Here is a 22,993-nt window from a genome sequence, read left to right on the forward strand (position 1 = left end):
TTTAGGCGCGTCTTAAATAATTTATTTTTCTCAATTCGGGTGCACATTTATGTGACCCAAATCCAAATCTCAACCGAGTCGAGATATATCAATAACCACGGGTGCATTGATGTAACGTGGTTCGAGATATGTTTTCACGACGTTGCAAGTCCTATAAAAATAACAGTGAATGATAAAAGCGGTTAAAAGATAAAATTGGCACATAAGTTCATACTTGTATAAAATCAGATAATCAAGCCGAATATAACAATTGAGCGACCGTGCTAGAACCACGGAACTCGGGAATGCCTAACACCTTCTCCCGGGTTAACAGAATTCCTTATCCGGATTTCTGGTACGCAGACCATAATATAGAGTCATTCTTTTCCTCGATTCGGGATTAAAATTGGTGACTTGGGACACCCTAAATATCCCAAGTGGCGACTCTGAAATAAATAAACAGATCCCGTTTCGATTGTCCTTTAATTGAAAAAAACTCCCCTGCGCCCCCCCGGGTGCGGAAAAAGGAAGTGTGACAGCTCTGGCGACTCCGCTGGGGATCGAAAATAGTTAGTACTCTGATTGTAACGCTTAGGCTCAATTTTTTACTCTAGTATAAGTGCCTTAAATCGTAGATTCTTAAATTTGCTTGACTGCTTTGATCGGAGTGTCGTGATAAAATCAATCCTGAGTGAGTTATGTGCCATGTTTATGTGAAGTTTGTATGTGTAAGCACGTGATTTTTGCCCTATATGAGAATCACTCCCAAAAAATTCAAATAAAATGATTTTTCTTGGTGTGCAATTTTGTGAGATTTTGTGATATTTTTGGATAATTATTTGTATTTGTCTGTGTTTGTTTATTTGTTAAATTAATAAAAATATACAAAAATATGTCGCATTTTGCATGTAGGATTTAATTCTACAATTGTTAGTAATTAAATTTGTTTTACAAAAATTAAAAATTACAAAAATAGGCATCTTTTGCATTTTTAGAATTTAATGTCCAAATGAACAATTTTATGCTTAATTATTACTTAATTGTGCGTTAATTGTTATTGGGAGTTAATTTGCGCTTTTATAATTTAATTTAGTTCTTAATAATAATTTAAGTATTTTTATAATTTAGTTTTAGAAAAATAAAAGAAGAAAAGAGAGCAAAAATACAAAGGAAAATCGGATTGGGCCATTTCTTCAATTTTCAAACCACAGGCCCAAATAATTGCCCAACCTTCTCCATGACCCGGTCCACTTCAAACCGGGTCGACCCGGTCCTCTCCATTAACCCAACACCCTTCTTCATTTTTTTCAAAACACAAAACAAAAAACAAAAAAAAAATAAAAACCCTAAAACTAAGAAAAGGATCTGCCCCCCTCCCTTGGCTTCTTCTTCTCCAAAATACCAAACACCCCAAGCATCCATGGCAGCCCTTATGCCTCCCCATCGACAACACACACACACACATCAACCACACACAAGCTCTACCACCCTCGCGTCCAAATAGACCCCGCCGCGTCCGCCTTCATCGTCTTCGTCGAGCTCAAGCTTGAGCTCGGCATCCATGGTCGCCACTGATGCGTCGTCGTCGTCAACCACCATCCATGCCATAACAGTCGACACACCCTCGTCGTCCAAACAACCCGCTGCTTCTGCTCTTTGTGAGCACGTGATTTTTGTTTTTACGCGACGATCACTCCAAAAGAAACAAAATAATAGCAAATGGTCTTGCTGTACAATTCTTATGGGATTTTTACGTGGCATTTTGTTAATTATTTGTGATTTTGGCCATTTTTATTTTTTTTATTAAAAACAAAATACAAAAAAATGTGTCGTGTGTAGTTGAACCGTAATCCGGTTATTAAAAGGAAAATCGCGAAAAATGCATCTTTCATTTTTGTCATTGAGTGATGTTTAGTTTAATTAAATGTTAATTATGTGTTAATTTTTCTTTTGTTGTTTTTATAGTATTATTTGGCAATTTAATTTAAGAAATTAAAAAGAAAAAAAAAAGAAAAGAAGAAGGACTTTCGGATCGGGCCAGTCCAAATTAAAATAAGAATAGACCCAAAACAAAACAACCGAGCCCAAAACCTGTGTTTTGCCCGGTCCAAACCAGTTGACCCCAGGGGCGTCCAAACGACGTAGTTTCGATCTTGTCTGATCTGGGCCGTTGATCTCAGAGTAATCAACGGCCAATATCACATACACCTACCCATGGTTTGAACCCGGCCCATTCCACCCGGACTGACCTAACCCCCTTTAAAGTCAAACGACACCGTTCCTCACCAGCTGAAAGATCCTGGCCCTTCATCTCACCCCATCCGACGGCCAGGAATCGATCACTCATTTACTATATAAACCCATTCTTTTACCCCACGCCCCCTAGCCAGACCCCCCTTGCCCTTTAGGTCGTCTCCTTCACAGACCCCAAACCCCACGAAACCCTAGCCGCCCCTTTTCCCCTCACCATTAATCCCGGCGGCATGGACGCCGGTGACACCCACCTTAACACCATAGGACCGCCTCACCACCCTGAACATAGATATGTTGTCCTTTTGTCTCGAATCCCCTCCCACCTTCTCGAATCTTCATTTGAAGATTCGAGTCGGACCTCGACTTACACCGATCTACCCCAGTTTCACACCAGACAGTCCCCGGACCTCCCTCGTGACCAAACCATGCTTGGTTTGGTCCGAATCTAACCAGGGAAACCTAGATCCCAAATCTACCCTTAGGAACCCTAGAAGTCCTGATGCCTGGTCTGTGGCCGTTTGAACTAAATGGTTAGGGTCTAATGGACCTTTATCGAAGTGTTCTCAGTAGAGAGCACTTCGATTAAAGTCCATTCAACCCCAAGAAAGATCGATTTCAAATCCGAGCTGGGGTTTTCTGATTTTTCAAGGCTTTAAGGTAATTTTTGTTTTCTTTATCAGTTCGTTTTGTCTGTTGTATTTGAATGTCTATTTATGTGTCCAAATGTTTTGTTTAATTTATGTTTTGAATGTTTATCAACTATTGTTGTCCACCTTGCCCGGGCCTCTGTATTTGGCCAAGTTCTCTCCATTTACTGATCATGTGTATATGTGTTGAGCTGTACAATCAATTGAACTTAAATTGGACTGATTAATTAATTCCCCAGTACGACTTTTGCTTAGTCAGTACAATTTGAATCGTGTGTTGATACTGTTAGATTTCTGATCATGGGCTTCGGCTGTATATGTTATAACTAGTATAGTCGAGTTGATATACGTCGTCATAAGTTCAGCCTTGAATGATGATAATTTGATTGGTTTGTCTGCTGAAGTCCTACTTAAATAAAATTAGGAATTGAGTTAGCTACTTATAATTGATGTATTTGAATCAGAAAATCTAAGGATTGGTTTGTTTAGCTGCAGTCTGAATGGACAGCATGTGCATTAAGGCCTCTTAGAAATTAAAATAACCTGACAGCATGTGCTGTTAGGCCATTTTCAGCCTGCCCGTACCTTTGTTTAGTTTAATAGGTGGATTAAAAGGGGCTGACAAGGAATATCATGGGAGGGGGTTTTATTTTAAGTTCGAGTGGAAAGACAGCAGACCACATGGGAGGGGTTTCTGATTGCTTAACAGGCTGTTTAAATGGCTGATGCTAGGCTTATAAAAGGGGGATTTTTAGACAGAGAGAGATATCAGAAAGAGGAGAGATACCACATAATAGGATATACAGACACACATTGAGAGAGGACATATACAGATAGAGAGGGAGCAAGAAATAGAAAACATACAAAAAAATCAGAAACTGTTTCTTCCTATTGTTGTTTGGATTTCATTTGTTGTCAAGTTGTTAAGCAGTACTGATTCTTCCAAGTCTCAACTGAGATTACTGGTGGTGTGTTGCATTTAGTTTATTCTTGGAGTTGGTCTGTCTGGAGTTTTGTTTCTACTACACTGCCTACTGCTTTCGTTTAGCTACTTTTTCCATCGGCTATAGTTGCATTTTGCACTGGAACTTGTCCTGCTGCTATTTATCTGTTACTGCTGCTGTTTCGTTTACACTACTGCTCTACTGATCTCCTGTTTCTTCATTGTAAGCATCTTCCATGTACACATTTCGAACCTCCACATTGGTGTAACTGATTGTAACAATGAAAGGCATGAATTGAAAGATATGAAGAAATTATAATCATCTGTTTGTTTTAATTACAGCCCTCTATAAATGTTGTTAAGTTATGTAAACTTTAGTCTGTAGTTCAATGGAGAATGTATTAGTAAGTTTGTACTTAATCGAAGCTTATATTGATCTAAAACCTCAATATGTGATTCGTTTAGCGGTATACAGGAGGTGACTATACAATTCATGTAATGTGTAACCATTTAATGTAATCATTAATTCGAACTTTCCTTTAGTTGTATTGAGCATGTTAGGGCGAATTGGTTTTTCAAATATTGTCGAAGACGACACAGTTTTAAATCTGGGAGTTTCGATTTTGGTAGGCAGTTCCCTTTAGGATGAGTTCCGAATATTATTAGTAGCACCATCTAATGAGTAACTTTATTAATCCTGTTCAAATAAATTTAAAGCTAACTCGAGTAGTATTTGGGGTTAAGTGTAGCGTTTCATCAATCTCGTATATAATTCTTCTACCAAATTAAAAGCATGTGCCATGTGGTATAACGTTTCTTCACTTTGTAAATAATTAATCAGATAATTAATAAGAATCTGGATTTGGCCAAAGCATATAATTGAATTAGCATGTATCTTTTTCTTCTATTTTTATAGATAAACACATTAGAAATGTAGTCGCTTTAGGATATCCTTTCTAAAATAACGAGACGAGCCTCGCCAAATTAAAAATGCAAATTGCGGGGCCCTCAATAATTAACCATAATAAATACTTAGAATTTGGGATGGACTGTTTAGTGAATTTCACTGCCTTCCCCCAAAGATAATAACGCGTTAGACTCTTTAGGCACGACTCAATTGAAATTACATTCTTAAATCCGGGTGCACATTAATGTGACTCAAATCCATATCTCAACGGAGTCGAAATGCGTCAAACAACTACGGGTGCATTGATTGTGACGTGGTTCGAGATGCATTTTCACGACGTTGCAATTCTATAAAAATAAATGATAATAATAAAAGCGGTTTAAATTTAATAAAAGCACATAAGTCACAACATGTATTTAAATCAGATATTTAGCCATTATAACAATTTAAGCGACCGTGCTAGAACCACGGGATTCGAGGGTGCCTAACACCTTCCCTCGGGTCAACAGAATTCCTTACTTAGAATTTTTGGTTCGCAGACTTCATTTGGAAAAGTCGAATATTTTCCTCGATTCGGGATTCAAGATAAACCGGTGACTTGGGACACCAAAAGCCAAACCTTTCCCAAGTGGCGACTCTGAATTAAATAAATAATCCCATTTCGAATATTGTCACTTAAATTGGAAAAAACTCCCCCCGCGCATTCAACCCTTCGGGGCGGGCGTGTAAAAAGGAGGTGTGACAGCTCTGGCGACTCTGCTGGGGATTAAACCCAGAACCTCCGGTTCAGGGTTCAAGAATTCGAGCTTAGTATAATTGTTATATTTGGCTTTATTATCTGATATTTATTACATATTTTGGCATAACGTGCTAAATGTTGTCTTTTACCGCTTTGGTATTTTCTGAACTGTATATTAACTGTGCCAAAACCTTTCTCTTCTTATCTCCGGGGAGAAGCTCGCTGGTCGAGGCTCCCTATTCTGTTAGTGTCAATACCTGAAATAAGAAAGAGGACGGATAAGTTACGAAGCTGGATGGCCTTTTGGTTCCCGGTAAGTTGCCCCTCCTCGACTCGAGTTGTCCGCTCGGGTACACAGTCTAGAACATCTACCCAGGTTATAAACCTAGTATAACGAAACCTCATACCGGATCCCTAGTAGGAACGCTTATCTGCATCATGTTGCATTTGACATAGGGGACTCAACACAGGGGTTGGGTCCGTCTAGGACAGGCAACCTGAAATGAAAAGACCATCCTGCTGCACCCCGTTTGTTTTGAACATCTATTTGCTTCAGATATGCATGCTGACCGGTTTCCAAAAAAATTTCAATAAAAAAGAATAGCAGGGTAGGGAGATAATTACTTATTTTTGGAAAAAATAAAACCAATGTCCAAGTAATGTCAAAACCTCACCGGAATTTTCTTAAAAACAAAATATATAAAAAAAATGAAAACAAAGCTTGTCTTTCAGTTTGACTATTCCTTTTAATCACTTTCAAAATCCAAAATATATATAAATAAAAAAAAATCAAAAAAATTATTGTTTCATTTGTAGTACCTCTTTAAAAGATTTTCGAAATTTCAAAAAAAAAAAATTAAAATGTATAAATATTTCCTTGATCTCTTTTCAAAAAATAATAAAAAAATAAAATAAAAAAAAACATATAATAAAATTCCAGAAAAATAGTTATTCTTCTTTTCTTTAAAGGATTTTATTTTGTTTCCCCTATTTCTGATCTGCCCGAACTACGCCGGTTTGATTCTCACAGGTAAGAGATACGTAGGCAACTCTCATCGGGTCCAACCTCCCATTTTGCAAAAAAAAAAGGATCTTAAAAAGAGATCTAGATAATTTTATTTTTTGAGTCTAATAAAGGTTTTTTTTTATTTGGCATAATCACCCTAAATAAATGTGCAGGATGAGCACGATACAAAACGAACCTTTTTCAATAATGACCAAGATCCCTTTTGAGTTGCGATTATGGTGGAACGACTTAGGCAAGGAGGGGCAAGGCAAAGTAAGGAAATATCTGAAAGATCTCCCGGATTTACTAGACATTCAGCCTCGGGGTGATATTATCAGATCATTGGTTACTTACTGGGATTCAGCGCACAATGTATTTCATTTCTCAGACTTCGAGCTCACCCCGACGTTGGAAGAAATAGCGGGATACATTGGGGGTGATGAAGCTCCGTTAAGGTTCAAATACTTGATTGCACCTAGGGCCGTCACGGTACACCAGTTTCTGGATTTCCTAAAAATACCCCGAACATTTCACCATCCAGATCTTGCCAAAGGTTTCTGCAGTCTCCACCTCATGTATGCTAGATACGGCCACGAGAGCGGGTTCAATAAGTCGGATTTCAAACTATGCAGTAGAGGTAACGGACAAAAGTGGGACGAACATAGGCTGGTAGCTTTATGACAGCCTTTCTGGGTCTTATAGTGTTCCCAAGGAATGACGGAAACATTGATCTAAAAGTAACTGGGGTCGTCAGTACTTTGCTTACCCAAGATAAAAGTACTCTGGCACCTATGATTATGGCTGACATTTTCCGGGCTCTCACTGCTTGTCGAGCCAGGGGCGACTTTTTCGAAGGATGTAACCTACTGTTGCAAATGTGGATGACCGATCATTTATGCCACCGCTCCTCGCTCTTGGGTTATGGTTCGCCCGAAAAAACTTGTATTGGAGAATTCTACACAAGAATCAAAGGGTTCAATTTACCTGAGGGAGTCACATCATGGACCTCATTTCTCCAAACTCTCACTGCCAACCAAATCCAGTGGACGCTCGGATGGTCGCCTATTGAGGAAATCATATACATGCCGGCAACCAGGCCCCACTTTCTGTTGATGGGACTTAAAAGCATCCAACCATATGCACCATATCGGGTTTTGAGGCAACTTGGGAGGTATCAAGTGGTGCCGAAAGATGAAGATCTGAGTACCCAAGTGATTGAAATCAGTCCGGACAGTCATTTCCCCGAAGAAGAAGTTCGCCAAATCTGGAGTGAGTGCTAACATCTGACAGCGAACACTTGTGTGATTGATATAGCAAAAGGAGAAGTTGCGCCTGGGTATCACGCTTGGTTTAGAGGTAACCTGTCCTGCGAAAGACCAGCTAAGAGACCGCATCTCAAAGATTTCGTAGAATCGTCCCAAGGGCAATGGAACTGGTTAGCAAAAGAAAAGGGGTATCGGGCAGAGATCGGTGATTTGAAGCTACAAATTGACAGTCTGAAATTCAATAACAGCGTACAAATCGCGGCGGATCGAAGGGAAAAGAATAGATTGATCCAAGAGAATGAAGAACTTAAGGCCCAAATCCAAAAATTGAGATTGTCTCTTGATGAACAGCCCAGAAGTCGATCAGACCAGCAGTTGATAAAGGGTTTGAAAAGAGAAGTCAGGGAATGGCAAGATGGTTTAGAAGAATTTGAAAAGGTCATGGCAGAGCTCAAGGCACAGTGGGGGACAAGAGTAGATAAGTATCACCGATACTTGAACCAATTGAAACGCGACCACGAGAAAATTGTTGCTAAAATGAAGAGAGAGATGGCTACACTTGAGTTTAAAGCAGTTAAGCAGGCTGAGGATTTCCAATTGGAGAGCAGATACTGTCATGACTTGTTGGCCCAAATGAAGACAAAAGTGCGGCAGCTGAAGAATCAGCATATACAAGATTCTCAAGTTTTAAAAACGTGCAGTGACCAGATAAAACGCCTGCTCATAGAAAAGAAACAAACCAGAGATAGGATCAAGGCCATCGCCCACGCCATCGTCAGACGATGTCTACGGTGTGAGAACATGACCAGCGTTACCGTTCTCTCAGCAGTAATGTGTTATGTCAAGCAGACCATGAACGAACTGGAGCAACTTGAGAGGGATCTCACACCTAGGACCGCGGCAAGGCCGAACGATGCCTCGCGGGCACCAATTTTCAAAACCTTAATGTATTCATAAGTCGAGTTTGTATCTTAGCATCAGGGTGCATTAGTCTGTTTGAGTCTAGGTTTATTTTTCAAATGGTGTTTTCTTTTCAAGAATGTTTGTTTGAAACAGATCATTTCAGTAATAAAATATGTGTTTCTTTTACGCTCATTTGTTTTGAACTACATAATGATCTGATTCATGTGTCATCGTGATACGTAGGCATTCCTCATCGGATCCGGTCGCGGTTTAACCAAAGAGAAAAATTGAAAAAAAAAGAAGAGGAAAATAATAAAAGGGAAGACTAAAAAGAATGCCGGAATGACGCATGCTTTCGTCGCAAACATGTAGGAATCCATTTAACTGTATAGGTGCATCATGCCCCAACGTGAGATTGCCTATCTGTTATTTGATTCGAATTAACCATTCGTTTGTCGTTGAGTTCTCCCAGGTTTTTGGAAAAGGCAGTTGGTTTGGTGAAAGTCTGGCCTCGCACTCATATTTCACGAGGTCGAAAGGGAGTGTTCAATTACCTCTTATTAAGTCAGGAGGCGGTGCTCACACTTACTTCACAAGGTCAAAGGGAAGCGTAGAAATGTCTTCAGAAATTCCGTTGCCAACGATCCCTGTTTCTGAGGAGAGTTCGATCTCGGCCGTCCTCACGCCCGAGTCCGCAACTGCGGAGGAAAATAGAATCCTGCGGCTCCGCATGTTGGAAATGTTGGATGACTGGAATAACGGAAAAGAGCCGCCAAGTGTCATCCCTGGATTCCCTGAGTTATTCTCCAGAACAAGCGGGACTTCTAATGTCCCCATAAGCTATCCTGCTACCCCGTTCGGATACCCAGCCATTTCGGCCTTCTCTGCTGGATCGCCCTCTGATTCTTATCCCCGAGTGTCAACAACGGATGTAAACACAAAGATCTTTACTGCACCACCCTGCCCCATCACGGCACAACCCGCTGCATACAAGCAAAATTTTGACTCATCCTCGTTTACATTCCAAGCACCGTCTTTCTTAATGGAACCAACTCGGTTCGTCACTAGCACTCATCCTCCACAGCCTCAGCACGAGTGTACACCTGTGCAGGATCAGAACCCCAAAATGGCTGAACAAGAAGAGATGGCCAAAAATGAGAAGTCTTGAGCAGAGTTTAAAGAACATGCAAGGTTTGAGCGGACAGAAAAGCGTCTCCTACACCGATCTATGCATGTTCCCTCACGTGCACCTACCAGTGGGTTTCAAGACCCCAAAGTTTGAGAAGTACGATGGGCACAGTGACCCCATTGCTCATCTCAAGAAATATTGCAACCAATTGCGGGGAGCCGGCGACAAAGAGGAACTACTAATGGCATATTTTGGGGAAAGTCTAGTAGGGATAGCCTCAGAATGGTATATGGACCAGGAAATGTCCCGATGGCATATATGGGATGATCTCGCCAGAGATTTTGTTAGGCAATTCCAGTATAACATTGACATTGCACCAGACCGAAATTCTCTGTCTAACTTGAAGAAGAAACCTTCAGAAAGCTTCAGAGAATATGCTATTAAGTGGCGCGAGCAGGCGTCGTGGGTTAAGCCTCCCATGGACGAGGTGGAAATGGTCACTACTTTTCTCTAGGCTCAAGAGTCCGACTATTTCCAAAACATGATGTCAGCCATGGGAAAACCGTTTGCAGAGGCGATTAAGATTGGAGAGATGGTGGAGAATGGTCTGAAAACGGGAAGGATTCTAAGCCAAGCAGCCATAAGGGCAACCTCCCAAGCCGTCCAAAGCGGGTCCAGAGGAATGGCGAGAGGAAAGAAAAAGGAAGAAACAGCCATGGCAGCATCAGAAGCAAGGGAATACCGTAATCCCAGGCCCCGTTTTCCAGAAAGGGCCCCACAACACTACTACCCCCACCAAAGTGTGGCCTATGCTCCTCAACCCTACATGGTTATGAACACCCAGCCTTATGTCCACCCTCCGCAGCAAGCCAATCGAGGCCAAGCTCCACCTCCCAGAAATCAGCCTCCATACCGCAACCACTATAACCCACAGCCTCCTCAAAATAATTTCCGCCCTCAGGAACCACCTAGAAGGCGGACTTTCACGCCCATCGGTGAGCCATACTCTACTCTGTTCCCGAAGCTAGTCCAGTTGGGTTTTCTGCAGCCGGTCCCTCAGACAAGGCATAATCCGGCATCACCCTCTTACAAAGCCGGTGTTAGATGCGCCTATCATTCAGGAGCAGAAGGACATGACACAAATGACTGCTGGGCTTTGAAAAGGGTGGTCGAGAATTTAATAGAGCAAGGGAAAATAGTGCTAAGGGACGAGGAAGTCCCAAATGTGACTAACAATCCATTACCTGCTCACGACAACGGGCCGTTGATCGGAATGATTTGCGAAGACGAAGAATTTGACCCTGCTTTGAAAGCTATAATCGCCATCGTTGATGCAGGGAAAAAGCTTGAAACAGCCCAGAAACCAGAAAAGGGGGAAAAGGTCAGTACTGTGAAGTGCGAGCCCGAAAAGAAGGCGGAGAAGAAGACGGTGCCTGTGAAGAATGGAGTTCTTTACATCCCACGAGGACGAGCAGAGAAGCCGCAGAGCTTCGAAGTCAAAAGGGCAAAGCCTATGTACGTACCAAAGGGGCCTATGTGGTCTGGGGGACGATTCAACCACCTCGGCTGAATGAGCCAGTGGTTATCGGACGCGTGCCACAAAAGCCGATGACAAACCCGTCCACAGTACCGTGGAACTATCAGAGGACGTTGGTAACATACAAAGGTAAAGAAGTCACGGGGGAACTTCCAGAAAATACTTTCGTTGGAAAGTATTCAAACACTCAAGAGCTAAACAACGCAACACGGAGACGCTTCCCACAAAAAAGGCCTGTAAGCGTTGAAGAAGCGGAAGTTTTCTTCCAACAAATGAAAATGCCGGACTACGAAGTAGTAGATCAACTGCGCAAGTGCCCTGAGCAAGTGTCCATGCTATCTCTGCTGATGAGGTCAACCGAGCATCAAAAGATCTTACTCAAGACCCTGAACGAAGCATACGTGCCAGTTGAAACCTCAGTCGAACAACTGGAACGAATGACAGAAAGGTTCTACGCCGTTAACCAGGTCTCTTTCAGCAAGAACGATTTACCCCCAGAAGGAGCGGCTCACAACAAAGCCTTGCATCTAACAGTTAAATGCAAAAACTACTATGTCAAGTGGGTAATGTTGGATGGAGGTTCAGGTGTTGACATTTGTCCGCTCTCCACGCTACAAAGAATGGAAATTGGGACTGGAAGAATCCGCCCCAATAATGTCTGCGTAAGGGCTTTCGACGGCATCAAGAGAGATACCATGGGGGAAATAGACCTGTTGTTGGTCATAGGACCAGTCGAGTTTGAAGTAACCTTCCAGGTGCTCGACATGGATACATCCTACAATTTTCTCCTTGGTAGACCTTGGATTCATGCGGCAGGAGCTGTGCCTTACACTCTTCACCAGATGGTGAAGTTTGAGTACGAAGACCGAGAGATTGTGGTCCATGGAGAAGACGAGCATGCTATTTATCGGGACCCATCCATCCCATATCTCGAACCAAGAGAAGGGAGCGAACACACGGTCTATCAAGCTTTCGAGATTGTGTTAGCAGAGCAGCATGAAGAGGGAAGACCTTGCCCCCAACCGTTCTTGTCTAACGCCTCGATTATGGTGGCTAAAGAGATGATCCGGCACGGATTCAGGCCAGGAAAAGGGCTTGGACGAACATTGTAGGGGATAACGGAACCCATCACCTTGCCTTCCGCCAAGAAACTTTTTGGGATAGGTTTTTAACCCACTCCAGAAGATGAATAATGGGCGAAGAAAAGGAAGAATAAAGGGTGGAAATTGCCTCGACCACTGCCGGATTTATATGAAACTTTCATCGGACCAAGATACACTGAAGAAGAAGACGACGAGGTTTTCATGGCTGAGGAAATCGAGGAGATATGTGGGGCAATGAGAGAAATGCTCTACGAGGCTCACATGGTTAAACCAGGAGAAGGCACCAGCACCGTCGAAATACTATATATGGGGCAAAACGCCAAACTCCGAAACTGGGAGGCCACGCCATTCCCGACTAGGCGGAAGTCCGGGTAGACCTGTCCTGCCACCTTTCCTGCATCACAAGTTATCTCCAGGATATAACTTGGATGTTTTCTTCTTTTAATTGTTGTTTTGAATTCCTTAGTTTGTAAACATTGTTGTCTTCCAAATTTCAAGAACAAAAATAAAAAAAAATCATCGTTGTTTTCCCATTTTTCCTTTGTTCTGATTTTGTTATTTTTCCTTTATCTTTTCTTTCAGTTATAATAATGCGGCTTTAAATATGACATGCTTGCGGACTTCACGCCCAGATCAAAACGAACTATTTAATTGTGAAATAATGAACCCAGAACCAGAATATGACGAAGAAGGGGCTTTTAGGGAAATAAACCGAGAGTTGGAACATTTTGAGAATAAACCTAAGCCAAATCTGAATGACACCGAACCGGTTAATTTAGGAACTCCTGAAGAAATCCGGGAGACCAAAATAAGCATTCACACGGATAAGAAAATGCGAGATGCGATAATTCAACTTCTTTTTGAATTTAAAGATGTGTTTGCTTGGTCATACGATGACATGCCGGGACTAGGTGTCGATCTAGTGGTTCATAAATTGCCAATTCACCCTGATTATCCTCCAGTTCAACAAAAGCAACGAAAGTTCAAAACTGAGGTCAGTGACAAGATTAAAGAGGAGATCACCAAACAACTGAAAACGGGAGTGATTCGGGTAGTCCAGTATACAACATGGTTGGCAAATGTGGTTCCAGTACCGAAAAAAGACGGGAAGACTCGGGTATGTGTAGATTACCGAGATTTGAATAGAGCAAGTCCCAAAGATAATTTCCCACTGCCCAACATCCACATCCTTGTTGATAATTACGCCAAACACGAGATACAGTCTTTCGTAGATTGTTACGCTGGGTATCATCAGGTATTGATGGATGAAGAAGATGCCGAGAAAACTGCCTTCACCACGCCTTGGGGCACCTACTGTTATCGGATCATGCCATTTGGTCTGAAGAATGTTGGGGCTACTTACATGAGGGCCATGAATGCATTTTTCATGACATGATGCATCAAGAAATAGAGGTGTACGTGGACGACGTGATAGTCAAGTCCAGGACGCAGGATAATCACATCCAAGACTTGAGGAAGTTCTTCGAGAGACTGAGGTAGTACGACTTGAAGCTAAACCCGGCCAAATGTGCTTTCGGAGTCCCATCGGGCAAGCTTTTGGGCTTCATAGTAAGCAGGAGAGGTATCGAATTAGATCCAACAAAGATAAAATCTATCAGAGATCTACCTCCCCCAAGAACGAAGAAAGACGTGATGAGTTTGTTGGGCAGGTTAAACTATATCAGTCGATTCATTGCCCAGCTGAGGAGCACGTGTGAGCCCATATTCAAGCTTTTGAGGAAAGACGCGGAGATCAAATGGACGGCCGAATGTCAAGAAGCTTTTGACAAAATTAAAGAATATCTTTCAAATCCCCCGGTTTTGGTCCCACCAGAGCCAGAGAGACCACTGTTCTTGTACCTAACAGTCTTGGAAAATTCTTTCGGTTGCGTCCTCGGGCAACATGACATAACCGGAAAGAAGGAGCAAGCAATCTACTACTTGAGCAAGAAATTCACCGGCTATGAGGCCAAGTATACTCTGCTGGAAAGAACATGTTGCGCTTTAACGTGGGTGGCTCAGAAACTGAGACATTATTTCCAAGCTCACACTACTTTCCTATAAGCAGGCTGGATTCTTTGAAGTATATATTTCAGAAACCAATGCCTACTGGAAGACTGGCCAAGTGGCAAATTTTGCTTACTGAATTCGACATAGTCTATGTCACTCGCACAGCAATGAAAGCCCAGGCGCTAGCAGATCATTTGGCCAAAAATCCAGTCGATGAGGAATACCAGCCATTGAGTACCTATTTTCCAGATGAAGAAATAAACACCGTAGAAGTGGTCTCGGAAAACGCCCATGTTAGGAAGATGTTCTTTGATGGAGCCGTAAACGCCAAAGGTGTAGGAATCGGGGCAATTTTGATTTTGCCTTCCGGTCAGCATTATCCCGCCACAGCCAGACTGCGTTTCTTTTGCACAAATAATACAGCTGAGTATGAAGCCTGCATCATGGGCATGCATATGGCAATCGATCAGGATGTCGAAGACTTATTGATTATGGAAGATTCTGACTTGATTATCCGGCAAGCCCAAGGTGAATGAGAAACTCGGGATGTCAAGCTTATCCCTTACCGACAACACGTGGAGGACCTCGGCAAGCGTTTTAAATCAATAGAGTTCAGGTATATCCCGCGATGTCACAATGAACTGGCAGATGCACTTGCTACCTTGGCTTCAATGCTACCCTACCCAGGCAACGCCCACGTCGATCCCTTGGAAATCCAAATTAGGGAAAGACATGACTACTGCAACGCAATCGAGACAGGATCGAGTATACAGCCATGGTACCATGATATCAAGAGATTCTTGAAAACACAAGAATACCCCGAGCATGCTACTGGAGATCAAAAGAGAACCATTAGGCGGCGTGCAAGTGGTTTCTTTTTGAGCGGTGAGTTGTTGTATAAAAGGACCCCGGACCTCAATCTACTAAGATGTGTTGACGCCGAGGAGGCAAGGAAGATCATGCACGAAGTACACGCAGGAGTGTGCGGACCTCACATGAACGGGTATGTCTTGGCAAAGAAAATCCTTCGAGCAGGTTATTACTGGATAACCATGGAAAAGGACTGCTTTAGCTTCGTTCGGAAGTGTCATCAGTGTCAGGTGCACGGTGATTTGATTCATGCACCTCCCACGGAATTGCATCCCATGTCTGCACCTTGGCCATTTGTTGCCTGGGGCATGGACGTCATTGGTCCGATCGAGCCGAAGGCCTCAAATGGACATAGATTTATACTGGTTGCCATCGACTACTTCACTAAATGGGTAGAGGCTGTCACTCTCAAGTCGGTCACCAAAAAAGCTGTAGTGGATTTTGTACATTCAAATCTTATTTGTCGTTTCGGTATTCCTGCAACTATCATCACAGATAACGCAGCAAACCTGAATAGTCACTTGATGGGATATGTATGCGAGCAATTCAAAATAACGCATAGGAATTCCACTCCTTACCGGCCCAAGGACAATGGCGCTGTAGAAGCAGCAAACAAGAACATCAAGAAGATTTTGAGGAAGACGATCCAGAATTCCCGACAGTGGCATGAACAGCTACCCTTTGCATTGTTGGGATATCGTACTACGGTACGCACGTCAGTAGGGGCAACCCCTTATCTTTTGGTTTATGGGACCGAGGCTGTGATACCAGCAGAGGTGGAAATTCCTTCGCTCCGAACCATTGTCGAAGCCGAAATCGAAGATAGCGAGTGGGTCAAGACTCGATTAGAGCAGTTGACTTTGATTGACGAGAAATGAATGGCTGCAGTTTGTCACGGGCAGTTGTACCAACGAAGGATGGTCCGCACTTACAACAAGAAAGTCAGACCCAGAAACTTCGAAATAGGTCAACTGGTACTGAGGCGCATTCTGCCACATCACCAGGAAGTAAAAGGGAAATTTGCTCCAAATTGGAAAGGCCCGTACATCATCAGGAAGATCTTGCCGAGAGGATCATTGTACCTGGGTGATATTGAAGGAAATGATCCCGAAACAGCGGTGAATGCGGATGCAGTCAAAAGATACTACGTCTGAGTGACACCCCAGCGATCTTGACGCATTTGAAATGATGGAGGTTTTATTCCCACTACCCCAAACACTACAAGCCTTTGAGCCGGTTAGGGTTCTTTGGTTACGAAAAAAAAGAAAAAAAAAGAAAAGAAAGAAAAAGAAAAACAAACATAACAAACAAAACAAAACATTGATCGAGGCTTGAACTACGTCTGACTTGATTCCGAAAGGATACGTAGGCAGCCTCTCTCTGAGGTTCAGTCACACCAACAATAAAATCCCATTTACCCTGAAATTGAAACCGGGGCACGTCAATCGGCTTAGAAGTCGTAGTATCATCTACTTTTTTTTTGCCAAGCACAAGCCTTTCGGATCAATTACCAAAGGTAGCGGGAAGCCAAGAAGCATCACGAATGGAGGCCGTTACACTTTAAATTGAGAGAAATAAAATGAGAGAGTCTCGTCGGTGAAAACCTCCGGGCACCGCAGGGCGACGGGAGTAGAGAAACCAAATGAGAGAGCTTGTGTAGTAAAAACTCGCAAAGAGTGCTATCAAGCGACAACAAGGAGGGAAATGAGAGAGGTCAGCTAGCGAAAACCCGCAAAGGGCGCTGTTGGCCGAAAGAACGACTCCACCCAAGGAGGTCTCGGCAAAGGTTCCACCGGTTTGGAAACACAGATCCATTTTGGTTCGGGAGGAAATGCAAGTTCATTGAAGGTCAGGCGTCCAGTCCAAAGAGCATGTCACGTCCATTTAAAGTCAGCATTGTCTTCCTCAGATAATCTTTCTTGTCCCAAAAAGGACATTTCTTTTCTGAAATTCGCTTTTTTCTTTCTTTATTTTTCTTCGAGTCCCTTTCATTTTCAACCCCAAATTCCGGATATACCGGAAAGAACAGGTGGCAGGTTTGGTTTCACGGAATTCCGTTTCGCAAGGGAAATGCCCCGTTTCGTTGGTACGTTTGTCCAAACCTGATGAATCATGATGTTTGACTGCGTTTTTTTTTAAAAAAAAAAAAAAAAAAAAAAAAGAGAAATTTCCCCAGCAAGTCCGCCTTGTACAAATCCCCACAGAACTTCCCTTTGTACAAATCCCCACAGAGCCTCCCTTTGTAAAAATTCCCCGGCGAGCTTGCCCCAACAAATCCTGGCAAGTCCGTTTTGCAACAAATCCCCAACAAGTTCCCCTTGTACAAATCCCCACAGAGTCTCCCCATTAAAATCCCCAAGCAAAACGGGACCAAAAAGAGCCTTACGAGGCAAATCACCCCAGAATCTGGAAATACAAGCCTGAGCAGTCTAAAGGGTTTCACCATTTGAATCCAATCAATGGCAAAGTCTCTCAACAGAAATAAGAACGCAACAAAGCAACCGGAACAATCAAGGTCACCAAACCAACCGCAATTTCTGAACTAACAATTGTTCTTTGTTTGAAAAGTCGAAACAGGTTTAATCCAAGACAACCATGCAAGAAGCAGGTGTCACCCAAAGAAGAGAGTACATGAGTACAAGAAACAGTTTGGCAATAAGGAATCCACTCGAAAGGTAAGTTTCTACGAAATTCCCTTTTATCTTCTAGTAAAACAAGAAAATTCAAAAAAAGAGGTCAGTTAGTATCCTCGAACTTTTTCCATTCAGTCAGCATCAGGGCTTCAGCCCTTAACTGAACTCTTTCCCTTAGTCAGCATTAGGGTTTTAAACCCTAAACTAAACTTTTTCCCTTTATTCAGCATTAGGGTCTTAAACCCTAAAACTGAACTTTTCCCCTTAGTCAGCATTAGGGTTTTAAATCCTAAACTGAACTTTTCTATTCAGTCAGCATTGGGGTTTTAAACTCTGAACTGAACTTTTCCATTCAGTCAGCATCAGGGCTCCAACCCTGAACTGAACTTTTTTCCAGCTAGTCAGCATTAGGGTTTTAAACCCTAAACTGAACTTTTTCCCTTTAGTCAACATTAGGGTTTTAAACCCTAAACTGAACTTTTTCCCTTAGTCAGCATTAGGGTTTTAAACCCTAAACTGAACTTTTTCCATTTAGTCAGCATTAGGGTTTTAAACCCTGAACCGAACTCTTTCCATTCAGTCAGCATTAGGGTTTTAAACCCTAAAACTGAACTTTTTCCCTTTAGTCAGCATTAGGGTTTTAAACCCTAAAACTGAACTTTTTCCCTTTAGTCAGCATTAGGGTTTTAAACCCTAAACTGAACTTTTTTCCTTTAGTCAGCATTAGGGTTTTAAACCCTAAACTGAACTTTTTCCCTTAGTCAGCATTAGGGTTTTAAACCCTAAACTGAACTCTTTTCCTTCAGTCAGCATTAGGGTTTTAAACCCTAAACTGAACTTTTTCCTTCAGTCAGCATTAGGGTTTTAAACCCTAAACTGAACTTTTTCCCTTTAGTCAGCATTAGGGTTTTAAACCCTAAAACTGAACTTTTTCCCTTTAGTCAGCATTAGGGTTTTAAACCCTAAACTGAACTTTTTCCCTTTAGTCAGCATTAAGGTTTTAAACCCTAAACTGAACTTTTTCCCTTAGTCAGCATTAGGGTTTTAAACCCTAAACTGAACTTTTTCCCTTTAGTCAGCATTAGGGTTTTAAACCCTAAACTGAACTTTTTCCCTTTAGTCAGCGTTAGGGTTTTAAACCCTAAACTGAACTTTTTCCCTTTAGTCAGCGTTAGGGTTTTAAACCCTAAACTGAACTTTTTCCCTTTAGTCAGCATTAGAGTTTCAACTCTAAACTCAATTTCTCCCCAGCTAGTCAGCATTAGGGCTCCAACCCTGAACTGAACTATTTCCGTTCCACCAGCAGTAGGACTCCAACCCTTAACTGAGCATTTGTCTGTCAGCCAACATTAGGGCTCCAACCCTGAACTGAGCATTTTACCTTATGGCAATATTAGGGATCCAATCCCGGAGTTGCATTTTGTAGACCAGAATTTTCCAATCCCTTCATCAACTCTATAAACTTCCTGGCAACTGACTCACGAAATTTTCCTAGTAGAACTGGGGCAGAAATTTCGTTCATTTGTTTTTTACCCGTAGGTCTGACCTCGAGACACATGGATCGAGACAACCCACGAGATGAGTCTCAACCCAGAGTAAAGAAAAGAAAAAAAAAGAGGAGGAAGATGTTCTGAGATGCTTGAAAAACGAAAGGCGGATCGCCCCAAGATTCGATCAAGGTCCTGAGTTCTACCAATCCCGTCTCACTCAGCGCCGCAGAAATAAACAAGCGCCTACAACTTGCAAGCATCAAGATTCGGATCGAAGTCTACAAGCGAAATCAGCTAAGACCCAAGATCAAGTTGCAAAAGAATCATAGATAAGAATCTTGTAACTAGCAATTGACAAGCATAAGTAGTTAGTTCAGTTTTTAATTTTCCTTTGTTTGTAATAAGGGAGTCGGTAAGCAGCAGCGGCAACAGCAACAGCAGTAACGGCAAGCATTGCAATCCCATGGTAGTTCCAGCTACCAAAGCTTTCCGAACTACATTGACCTGATTCCTGTTTAGCCCAGGATATGTAGGAAATCTTCGAAGCAAAGATTCGGTCAAATCTTTCAAAACATGCTTCACACGGAGTAGTCCAATAAGCAAAAGTCGCTCATGTCCGCTCACTTTATCTTTGCACGAAAACTCTTCGTGTTTCCGAACAAAGAGGGGCAGCTGTGAGCACGTGATTTTTGTTTTTACGCGACGATCACTCCAAAAGAAATAAAATAATAGCAAATGGTCTTGCTGTACAATTCTTTTGGGATTTTTACGTGGCATTTTGTTAATTATTTGTGATTTTGCCCATTTTTATTTTTTTTATTAAAAAACAAAATACAAATAAAATGTGTCGTGTGTAGTTGAACCGTAATCCGGTTATTAAAAGGAAAATCGCGAAAAATGCATCTTTCATTTTTATCATTGAGTGATGTTTAGTTTAATTAAATGTTAATTATGTGTTAATTTTTCTTTTGTTGTTTTTATAGTATTATTTGGCAATTTAATTTAAGAAATTAAAAAGAAAAAAAAAAGAAGAAAGAAAAGAAGAAAGAAAAGAAGAAGGACTTTCGGATCGGGCCAGTCCAAATTAAAATAAGAACAGGCCCAAAACAAAACAACCCAGCCCAAAACCTGTGTTTTTCCCGGTCCAAACCAGTTGACCCCAGGGGCGTCCAAACGACGTAGTTTCGATCTTGTCTGATCTGGGCCGTTGATCTTAGAGTAATCAACGGCCAATATCACATACACCTACCCATGGTTTGAACCCGACCCATTCCACCCGGACCGACCCAACCCTCTTTAAAGTCAAACGACACCGTTCCTCACCAGCTGAAAGATCCTGGCCCTTCATCTCACCCCATCCGACGGCCAGGAATCGATCACTCATTTACTATATAAACCCATTCTTTTACCCCACGCCCCCTAGCCAGACCCCCCTTGCCCTTTAGGTCGTCTCCTTCACAGACCCCAAACCCCACGAAACCCTAGCCGCCCCTTTTCCCCTCACCATTAATCCCGGCGGCATGGACGCCGGTGACACCCACCTTAACACCATAGGACCGCCTCACCACCCTGAACATAGATATGTTGTCCTTTTGTCTCGAATCCCCTCCCACCTTCTCGAATCTTCATTTGAAGATTCGAGTCGGACCTCGACTTACACCGATCTACCCCAGTTTCACACCAGACAGTCCCCGGACCTCCCTCGTGACCAAACCATGCTTGGTTTGGTCCGAATCTAACCAGGGAAACCTAGATCCCAAATCTACCCTTAGGAACCCTAGAAGTCCTGATGCCTGGTCTGTGGCCGTTTGAACTAAATGATTAGGGTCTAATGGACCTTAATCGAAGTGTTCTCAGTAGAGAACACTTCGATTAAAGTCCATTCAACCCCAAGAAAGATCGATTTCAAATCCGAGCTGGGGTTTTCTGATTTTTCAAGGCTTTAAGGTAATTTTTGTTTTCTTTATCAGTTCGTTTTGTCTGTTGTATTTGAATGTCTATTTATGTGTCCAAATGTTTTGTTTAATTTATGTTTTGAATGTTTATCAACTATTGTTGTCCACCTTGCCCGGGCCTCTGTATTTGGCCAAGTTCTCTCCATTTACTGATCATGTGTATATGTGTTGAGCTGTACAATCAATTGAACTTAAATTGGACTGATTAATTAATTCCCCAGTACAATTTTTGCTTAGTCAGTACAATTTGAATCGTGTGTTGATACTGTTAGATTTCTGATCATGGGCTTCGGCTGTATATGTTATAACTAGTATAGTCGAGTTGATATACGTCGTCATAAGTTCAACCTTGAATGATGATAATTTGATTGGTTTGTCTGCTGAAGTCCTACTTAAATCAAATTAGGAATTGAGTTAGCTACTTATAATTGATGTATTTGAATCAGAAAATCTAAGGATTGGTTGTTTAGCTGCAGTCTGAATGGACAGCATGTGCATTAAGGCCTGCCCGTACCTTTGTTTAGTTTAATAGGTGGATTAAAAGGGGCTGACAAGGAATATCATGGGAGGGGGTTTTATTTTAAGTTTGAGTGGAAAGACAGCAGACCACATGGGAGGGGTTTCTAATTGCTTAACAGGCTGTTTAAATGGCTGATGCTAGGCTTATAAAAGGGGGATTTTTAGACAAAGAGAGATATCAGAAAGAGGAGAGATACCACAGAATAGGATATACAAACACACATTGAGAGAGGACATATACAGATAGAGAGGGAGCAAGAAATAGAAAACATACAGAAAAATCAGAAACTGTTCCTTCCTATTGTTGTTTGGATTTCATTTGTTGTCAAGCTGTTAAGTAGTACTGATTCTTCCAAGTCTCAACTGAGATTACTGGTGGTGTGTTGCATTTAGTTTATTCTTGGAGTTGGTCTGTCTGGAGTTATGTTTCTACTACATGCCTACTGCTTTCGTTTAGCTACTTTTTCCATCGGCTATAGTTGCATTTTGCACTGGAACTTGTCCTGCTGCTATTTATCTGTTACTGCTGTTGTTTCGTTTACACTACTGCTCTACTGATCTCCTGTTTCTTCATTGTAAGCATCTTCAAGGTACACATTTCGAACCTCCACATTGGTGTAACTGATTGTAACAATGAAAGGCATGAATTGAAAGATCTGAAGAAATTATAATCATCTGTTTGTTTTACTTACAGCCCTCTATAAATGTTGTTAAGTTATGTAAACTTTAGTCTGTAGTTCAATGGAGAATGTATTAGTAAGTTTGTACTTAATCGAAGCTTATATTGATCTAAAACCTCAATATGTGATTCGTTTAGCGGTATACAGGAGGTGACTATACAATTCATGTAATGTGTAACCATTTAATGTAATCATTAATTCGAACTTTCCTTTAGTTGTATTGAGCATGTTAGGGCGAATTGGTTTTTCAGATATTGTCGAAGACGACACAGTTTTAAATCTGGGAGTTTCGATTTCGGTAGGCAGTTCCCTTTAGGATGAGTTCCGAATATTATTAGTAGCACCATCTAATCAGTAACTTTATTAATCCTGTTCATATAAGTTTAAAGCTAACTCGAGGAGTATTTGGGGTTAAGTGTAGAGTT

Source organism: Nicotiana tabacum, chromosome 7, assembly GCF_000715075.1.
Source record: "Nicotiana tabacum cultivar K326 chromosome 7, ASM71507v2, whole genome shotgun sequence".
In the NCBI taxonomy this organism is placed as follows: Eukaryota; Viridiplantae; Streptophyta; class Magnoliopsida; order Solanales; family Solanaceae; genus Nicotiana; species Nicotiana tabacum.